The sequence below is a fragment of the Herpailurus yagouaroundi genome, unplaced genomic scaffold (genome assembly GCF_014898765.1).
Source record: "Herpailurus yagouaroundi ecotype Mexico unplaced genomic scaffold, PumYag 161, whole genome shotgun sequence".
NCBI lineage: Eukaryota > Metazoa > Chordata > Mammalia > Carnivora > Felidae > Herpailurus > Herpailurus yagouaroundi.
The window spans coordinates 4345870-4353452 of NW_024412402.1; the positions used below are offsets into that span (position 1 = coordinate 4345870).

At 42.0% G+C, this 7583-nt stretch overlaps 1 non-coding gene across 1 annotated transcript; it reads left to right on the forward strand.

Annotated features, from left to right (window-relative positions):
- The first annotated feature begins 2353 nt into the window (after window positions 1-2353).
- LOC121035694 (U6 spliceosomal RNA) lies at window positions 2354-2462 on the forward strand. Its single transcript, XR_005793032.1, has one exon. It is a non-coding gene; the product is annotated as a U6 spliceosomal RNA (small nuclear RNA).
- Window positions 2463-7583: the final 5121 nt, after the last annotated feature.

Consider the following 7583-nt stretch of genomic DNA (forward strand, 5'->3'; position numbering starts at 1 on the left):
GTTTCAGCATGTGTAGAGCTATAAAGCTTACCTCATGTGGTTAAGATTAAATAATTCATATATAGTGCTTCGATTAGTACCTGACTGACATGAGTCAACCCTTAAATATTAGCCATTATAATAGTTATCTACTGAGGAAGTCGAAGCAGGAAGGAAAACATTCCAATCAATTGAGCTTTGGGAACAAAGAGGACCACTATGAAAGGATGAAGAAAGTACGTGATTTAGAGTCAGAACACTTGACTCAAGGTCTTCCAGAAGGCTTTCTCATTGGGAAAATAGAGGCAAATCTTAGCTGATCTCTCCTCCCTCTCTCTCTCTTTGTTCTTGTGAGGAATAAGATTCATAACACAAAGTACCTTGTCAATGGAAAATGCTTCACAAATGTAAGAAGTTATTGATCACCAAAGATTCATTAACTGGTTGGTGCCGACACCAAACAAAAGAAGAGAACATCTGGAGACCTAGGCTCAAAGTGCGTAAGCCCCTGATTCGCCAAGAACACCAGCCAGAATGAGTACTTCTCCAACCACAAGAGCAGACTTGAGCTACAACAAGCCTAGAGATCAGATAGGCACGGCGAGCTTTCTCAAAAGTCTCAGATGTTTGAGTTCTATTGTGGGCTCTAACTTTCTTAGGGCAGACCCCTTGTTATCTTGTCAGATGCTATATACAGCTCATCAAAAACTCTTTGTTACAGCGTTAAATGCAAAAGCAAGGTACACAGTATTATTGAAGATGCGGGGTGTTACTTAACCCAAAAATGTTTGAAAATAATACATTGCTCCTTAACAGGTAGTATGAAAATAGTGTATGACTGAGACAAAGAGACAGCAAGTGCCAGAATGGTGTATATAGTATCTTACCATTTGTTTCAAGTAGAATGCACAGATGCGCTTGTATAAGTATTAAAGATAGAAGGCTCTAGAAGAACACATGACTAATCACATTGGTTGGTGAGTGGGAATAAAACTAGGTACCTGGGGAACAGAACGGAAGGGAGATTTTTCAACGTTCAGTATATCTATCCATTTGTCCTTCTGTTTTTCGTGGGGTTTTTTTGTTTGTTTTTACTATATACTATATCCCACATTTTACATCAATTTCACCCATTTTTCTCCCAGTGTCTCTTATCATTTCAGGACCCAATCTATGATACCAATATCCAAGATATTTAGGCTTTTTCATTTCTGAACGATGAAAAAGATTATGTATTCAAACAAACAAGCCTTTTGGGTCTGGGTTGGTTACCACACTGTAGACTAGACTCTGCCTTTCCCTGGCCGACCTTCCCCATGGCATCCGTAATATATATAATAGCCCTTTCCTGCCAGCTACTCCCGGTCTAGCTCTGCTGTGTCCACAAATTTCACATTTCCTTCTTCTTTATTTTTCCAAGCTTTTATCACTTGTCTTGTACCAGACCCAGCCAACCTAAGTAGCAGCTTTCAGCATCTGGGCACAATGTCCCCAAGTTGCAACGAGACAGAGGTTTGATTTAGCAAAAGCAGAAATTACTTAAAATATTCCTTGTCTCCTGAAAGCGTTACCGTGTAGGTCCCCTGAAGATAGTATTTCTTCCCACATTCTTTTCTGACCTGCCCTGAACTATTAGGAAAAAGGTCACAGGAGTGAGAACAAACCCACGCCAAGACCCCCTGGACACATCACTCACCCTCAGCAGAAATTCAGCTGGGACTGTAATCAGAAACCGGAACTCCCACTAACTTCTAGGACTTCAGGAAATCAGCTCCCTGTCTGATCTAGCTGTGATTAAAATTAGCTGGACCACGCAGAGCTCTTAACCCCTAGAAAGACCAACTCTGTTATCTGCACACTCAAACTCCAGGCTGTGGTTTCTGAAGGCAGATTAAGCAGGTGGTAAAAAGACTGAAACAGCTTTGACTTATCTCTACCTGTCTAATCATTCTGGGTACCTCAACATAACATCCAAAAAAGGAGCTCGAGGGCTGTTGACTTCCAAGAGGTCTTGAGATAGGGAGTGTGATGTCATGGTTGAGAGAGAGGATCTGGAGTCAGACAGATTGCTTAGGTTTGAACCCCAGGCCTGCTACTTCCCACCTAAGGTGATCTTGGGCAGGCCATGTAATATTAGAAGAATATTAGAAGAATACCTTAAGAAGAGGTATTAACAGTTATCACCCTCATAAGGTTGTTGTAAGGATTATGCAAGAAAAAAGCGACTTGAAATATTCCTGACATACAGTAAGTGCTTAATATGTTAGCTATTATTCATATTATTTCTCTGCAGAGCAAATCTGACAATCTAGAGGGTATAAGAAAGAAAAGTAAAAAGAAAAAAAAACATACTAAAAGACTCCCAAACCCCCAGGCTCCTTGCAGCAGCACCTATACTAAAATCAGAACAATACAGAGAAGATTAGCATGGCCCCTGCACATGCAACGATGACTCACAAATTCATGAAGTAGTCCCTAATTAAAAAAACAAAACAGAACAACAACAAAAAAAATTCCCCATCAAGTTTGAGCTCAAGAGAGGGTATCAGCCACCACATAGAAAAAGAAAGAAATCTCCTATTTCAAACAGCTGACCTTGTCTGGTCCCCAAGGCCTATCTGCCTAGGTGGGTACCCTTTACTGTTTTAAATGTCCATGTTCTGCAAATGTTTGCTTTTCATCTAATGACCTGCACAGGAGGAGCAATCAAAGGTATTCTAAGGCCTTTATATGGCTCAGCCTCTGCTACATGCTATTACTTTCCTTTGAGCCACCGTGTGGATAATGTGTCAGCATCTGACGGAGGGGAGCACTGTGCACACTCACATAGGCTTTGGGTTGCCTTTGACAAGGTCAGTAACTGAACAGAGGCAAAGTTAAGACTGTGTGTATGAAGTAGTTTGCTCATGTTTGGAACCCTGACAATGGGCAAATGGCTGGTAATTACACCTCAAAGTAGCTGCTACCCCCTTTCAAGCAAACACATACCTTTTACTACCTATGAATACTACCAAAGTCATGTTAAAGAGTAGTGACATTAACTGTGAGGAATTGACCTGTGGATCATTTCCCAACCCAGGAATCACTTTTGGGGTAGATGATCCATCGCCCATGAATTAAGGGCATGGTTTTCTCCAGGAAATTTTTGCCATTACAGCAATGTAACCATGCATTCTAAAGAGATATAGCTCAGGGGCACCTGGGTAGCTCAGTCGGTTAAGCTTCCAACTTCACCTTAGGTCATGATCTCAGTCCCTGGGTTCGAGCCCCATGTCAGGCACTGTGCTGACCCCTTAGAGTCTGGAGCCTGCTTCAGATTCTGTGTCTCCCTCTCTCTCTCTCTTTCTCTCTGCCCCTCCCCCGCTTGCACTCTGTCTCTCTCAAAAATAAATAAGCATTTAGAAAATTTTAACTGAAGAAATGTAGCTCAGAGATTTCCATTTACACAGGAATTTACACACCAAAGATTACTGCAAATACTGAAACAAATTAGCATGCTGGAAGAAAAGAAACGGTGAAATTTTCAGTGAGAATGGGCTGCCCCCTGCTGGACTTAGGGAAGTCTCTACAAGGGCACTGCATGCAGTCCGGCTGCCTCAGCAAGTTTTCAGAAATAATGTTACTTGGAAGTAAAACAAAAACAAAACCGAGAAACAGAAACAAAAACAAAACAAAAACAAAACCAAAAACAACATGGCAACAAATTTAAACTTTGGTGTTATTTTTTAGAATATCTCCAGTAATCACAGACTGTAAAAACACAATCGTAGAAAAGGCCCAAGTAGAGGGGAAAGGGCTGAGTTGAAAAAAGCACTTAAGATTCTTTTATAAATGTAGCACTGTAAAACCACCCTCCTTTTCCTACAGAACTCCACAAATATTTCACAGGCAAGAAAAAAAAATGAGAATATATTCTCAGAAATACCGGGAAGCTTAAGAGACACGTATTGTCAATTAAGGCAAGAAAAAAGCAAGACCAACTGCTGAATGACATACATGGTGTTTTCTTGTTGATTGAGGGGGCACATTTCAGGTCATTTCTCTCAGAATGAGATTAACCTTTGCTCTCATGTCTGTGTGTGCATGTGGGGGTGGGGGGAGGACAGCGGCTCCCAGAACCTTTGCCAAAGACCAGTGCGAGTAACAAAGGGGAAGTCTTCACTGTACATGCCCCAGAGCGTAGTAGACGAAATCTACAAAGTAGTTTCGCCCAGCGTGCCCTGCGCAGGACTAACTATCCACCGGCACGTTTTTTCACTCTGCTCACCAGAGCCACAGGTCCTTCTCTGAGTAGGCTGAGCAGCGCCGATCAATAGGGTCTGAACTTACAAGACCTTGAGTCTTCCTCAAGGTTGGATCTGCCTGCTCCAACACTCTCCTCCCCATCCATCAATAAAATGGCACTTGAATGGGTCTGAAATGGCCAAAATTAGTCATTGCTCTTTTCCAGATGTGTTCCCATTTAAATGTGCTGAGAGGATCAATGGGAAGAGAACTGCAGTAAACTATGAACATTCATTAGTGTACATCAGTACCCTCTTAGTTACTTGTTTCCCAGAAAGCAGGGCCCAGAGAGAATGGGTAAGAGGGCAGGTAAAGTTTGGAAGTCAGAAAAAATAGAGAAAACATGGGGATGGGGGATGGGGGATGGGAGTGGCAAGAAGTGTCCATGGAAGTGTGCGGAGCCAGGGGCTGGAAGTGGAAAAGAATAGCAAACATTCTGCCTACTCAATTACCTTTGATCTTTGGTGTGACTGTTTGCCTTCCAGCCTCTAATAACAATTGCGGTGGATATTAGAAAGCCACATAAAAAGGTTTTTTAAAATAAATGTCAGGGCCCATCTGTAGCTACTAACTCAGAATTCCTTGGGGGACTCAAGAAGATAGGGATGATTTTTTAAATGGTCTCCAGTGAGCCTCTCCTGCAGCTGTGGTTGAGAATCACTGCTCCGTAGGTCACATCTTCTCCAGCACTGAGTGTGATGCTGCGGAAGCAGCTAGTAAGCAGACCAAAAAGCACACCCTTCTCATTTGCCAATTTGAGATTCAAGAATTAAAACGGTAAATACAGGGCAATGTCTCCAGTTCTGCAGGCCAATCAAGATCAAAGCTATTTTAACTCACACGTCAGAGCCATCAGAGCCATCAAGAGTCCGTCGTTTTTATTTCTATCCCCAGGCATGTAACAACGGAATAAGCAGCCCGGAAACTGGAAGCAAAAACAAGAACAAAAAGCCCTACCGTTCAAAAGTAGTTTATGAAGATACCTAAGGTTCGCTTAAAACATTTAAACGTTCCTACTCAGGTAAAAAGCTATTTAATCCAATTGTTAATTTAATCACAAACTATTCTAAGAAGAATAGTCACTTCCATGGAGATGTCAGTCATTACATCTTCCAAATCGTGTCACTACAATTCTGTCATCTTATATCCCTTATCTAAATTTGCTTCATTTTATTCATCAAATCTGTTAGTTATAATTTCTTTCAATGTCAGGTCTAGGTTGAACTGCACAGCTGAAGGGAGCCAAAACAGCCTTCAGTTTAAAAATACAAAAATCACTCACACTGGGCAGTGGCGGGGGTAGGGGAAGGGGGAGGGCCTGGGTGGTTCAGTGCGTTAAGCATCCAACTCTTGATTTCAGCTCAGGTCATCATCTCATGGGTTGAGTTCAAGCCCTGCTTGGGATTCTCTCTCTCCCTCTCTCTCTCTGCCCCTCCTCTACTTACTCGCAAAATAAAATAAACATTTAAAAACAAATAAAATTAAAATGTAAAAATCACTCACTACTTGGTATTATTGATTTTTTTTTTTTTTTTTTTAGTTTATTTTGAGGGGCACCTGGATGGCTCAGTCGGTTAACAATCAGACTTCAGCTCAGGTCATGATGTCACTGTCCATGAATTTGAGCCCTGAGTCAGGCTCTGTGCTGACAGCTCAGAGCCTGGGACCTGCTTCAGATTCTGTATCTCCCTCTCTCTCTCTGCCTCTCCCCACTCGCACTCTTTCTCTTGCTATCTCAGAAATAAATAAACATTAAAAAAAGTTTTTTTTTTTTAAATAAAGTTTATTTTGAGAGACAGAGCATGAGTGGGGGGGTGGGGGGAGGAGGGGGGAATCCCAACCAGGCTTCACTCAATCCCAAGAGCTCGATGTGGGGCTCAAACCCACAAAACCTAGAGATTGTGACCAGAGCCAAAATCAAGAGTTGGGTGTTAACCTACGGAGACACCCAAGTGCCCCAATATTATTGAATTTAAATGTATCACTACAAAGCCATCCTACAGTTAGACTTCCTTTTCCCAGCAGGGCTGATAGTAATGGAGCACTTCTTCACACCTGGAGGGGAAGCTTTCTGCCCCAAACTAGTTCAGAAGGTCTCCTGAGCAAAGCCTGACCTTCCAAAATCAAACACAGATATTCAGTAAAGGTACCAAATCTCCTTTTAGAAAGTACTCTGAGGAATCTGCCTTTGTGTGTGTACTTCAAGAGAATTCCTTAAATATGCACAATATTGAGTCTCATTTACATCTTCCAAATTGCCCTTTGAGTAACAGAGGGCTTATAACTTGCTTTATTTTCAAAGGTCTAAAAATCAGCCACATTGAAAGCATAGGTTGTATATTAGTTGCAAGTGTCTTTTGGCTCTTCCTTCTTGCTTATCAATGAACACGGGTATTACCAAAATGTTCAGGGAACTGTGTTGAACCCTGGGAATACATGGGAGTGTGATATGGTCTTTGCCGCTTGATGTGCCAACAATATTCTTGAAAGACAGGTTTACAAAGATGACATGTCAAGGTTCCATGCCATTAGTAAAGACACTGGGTACTCATGAAGGGTGAGGAAAGGAAGTAATCCTCAAGCCTAGAACAGCTTCATAGAAGAGGGGGAGACTCAATCTGGCCTGAAAAAGACTAACAGAAAGAATGAGGACATTCTAGGCACCCCCACCCCCAAAAAAGAAAGAAATTAATTAAGGCTGTGGACTTCTCCTGGAATTATATTGGTAGAGCACCCTTCTCTAAAAGGACTTTAAAGAAATGAAACGAACCAAATTTTGTGGGCATTTTGGGTCCTATGGAAAGAAAACAGATAACCTATCATTTAAAACCAAATAACTACTAGAAGTTACTGGCTATAGGTGCAAGGCAGGGAAATGATGTTAGGAATTCATTCACAAAAAAGTTTTTACTAATCCTGACAACCTCCAACAAAGGGGGAAATTACCTAAGTGTTAAATACTATCAGATCCAGGATACCTGGGTGGCTCAGTCGGTTAAGCATCTGACTCTCGTTTTTGGCTCAGGTCATGGTCTCACGGTTCATGAGATCACACTTCACACAGGGCTCCATGCCAACAGCACAGAGCCTGCTTGGGATTCTCTCTGCCTCTCCTCCACTCATGCATGCGCTCTCTCAAAATAAACATGAAAAATTTTTTTAAATAAATATTAACCAAAACATTAAAAACAAAGGTGGGGGGGCCCTGGGTGGCTCAGTCAGTTAAGTGTCCAACTCTGGCTCAGGTCATGATCTCAACAGTTCATGAGTTCGAGCCCCACATCTGGGTCTGTGCTGACAGTGCAGAGCCTGGAGCCTGC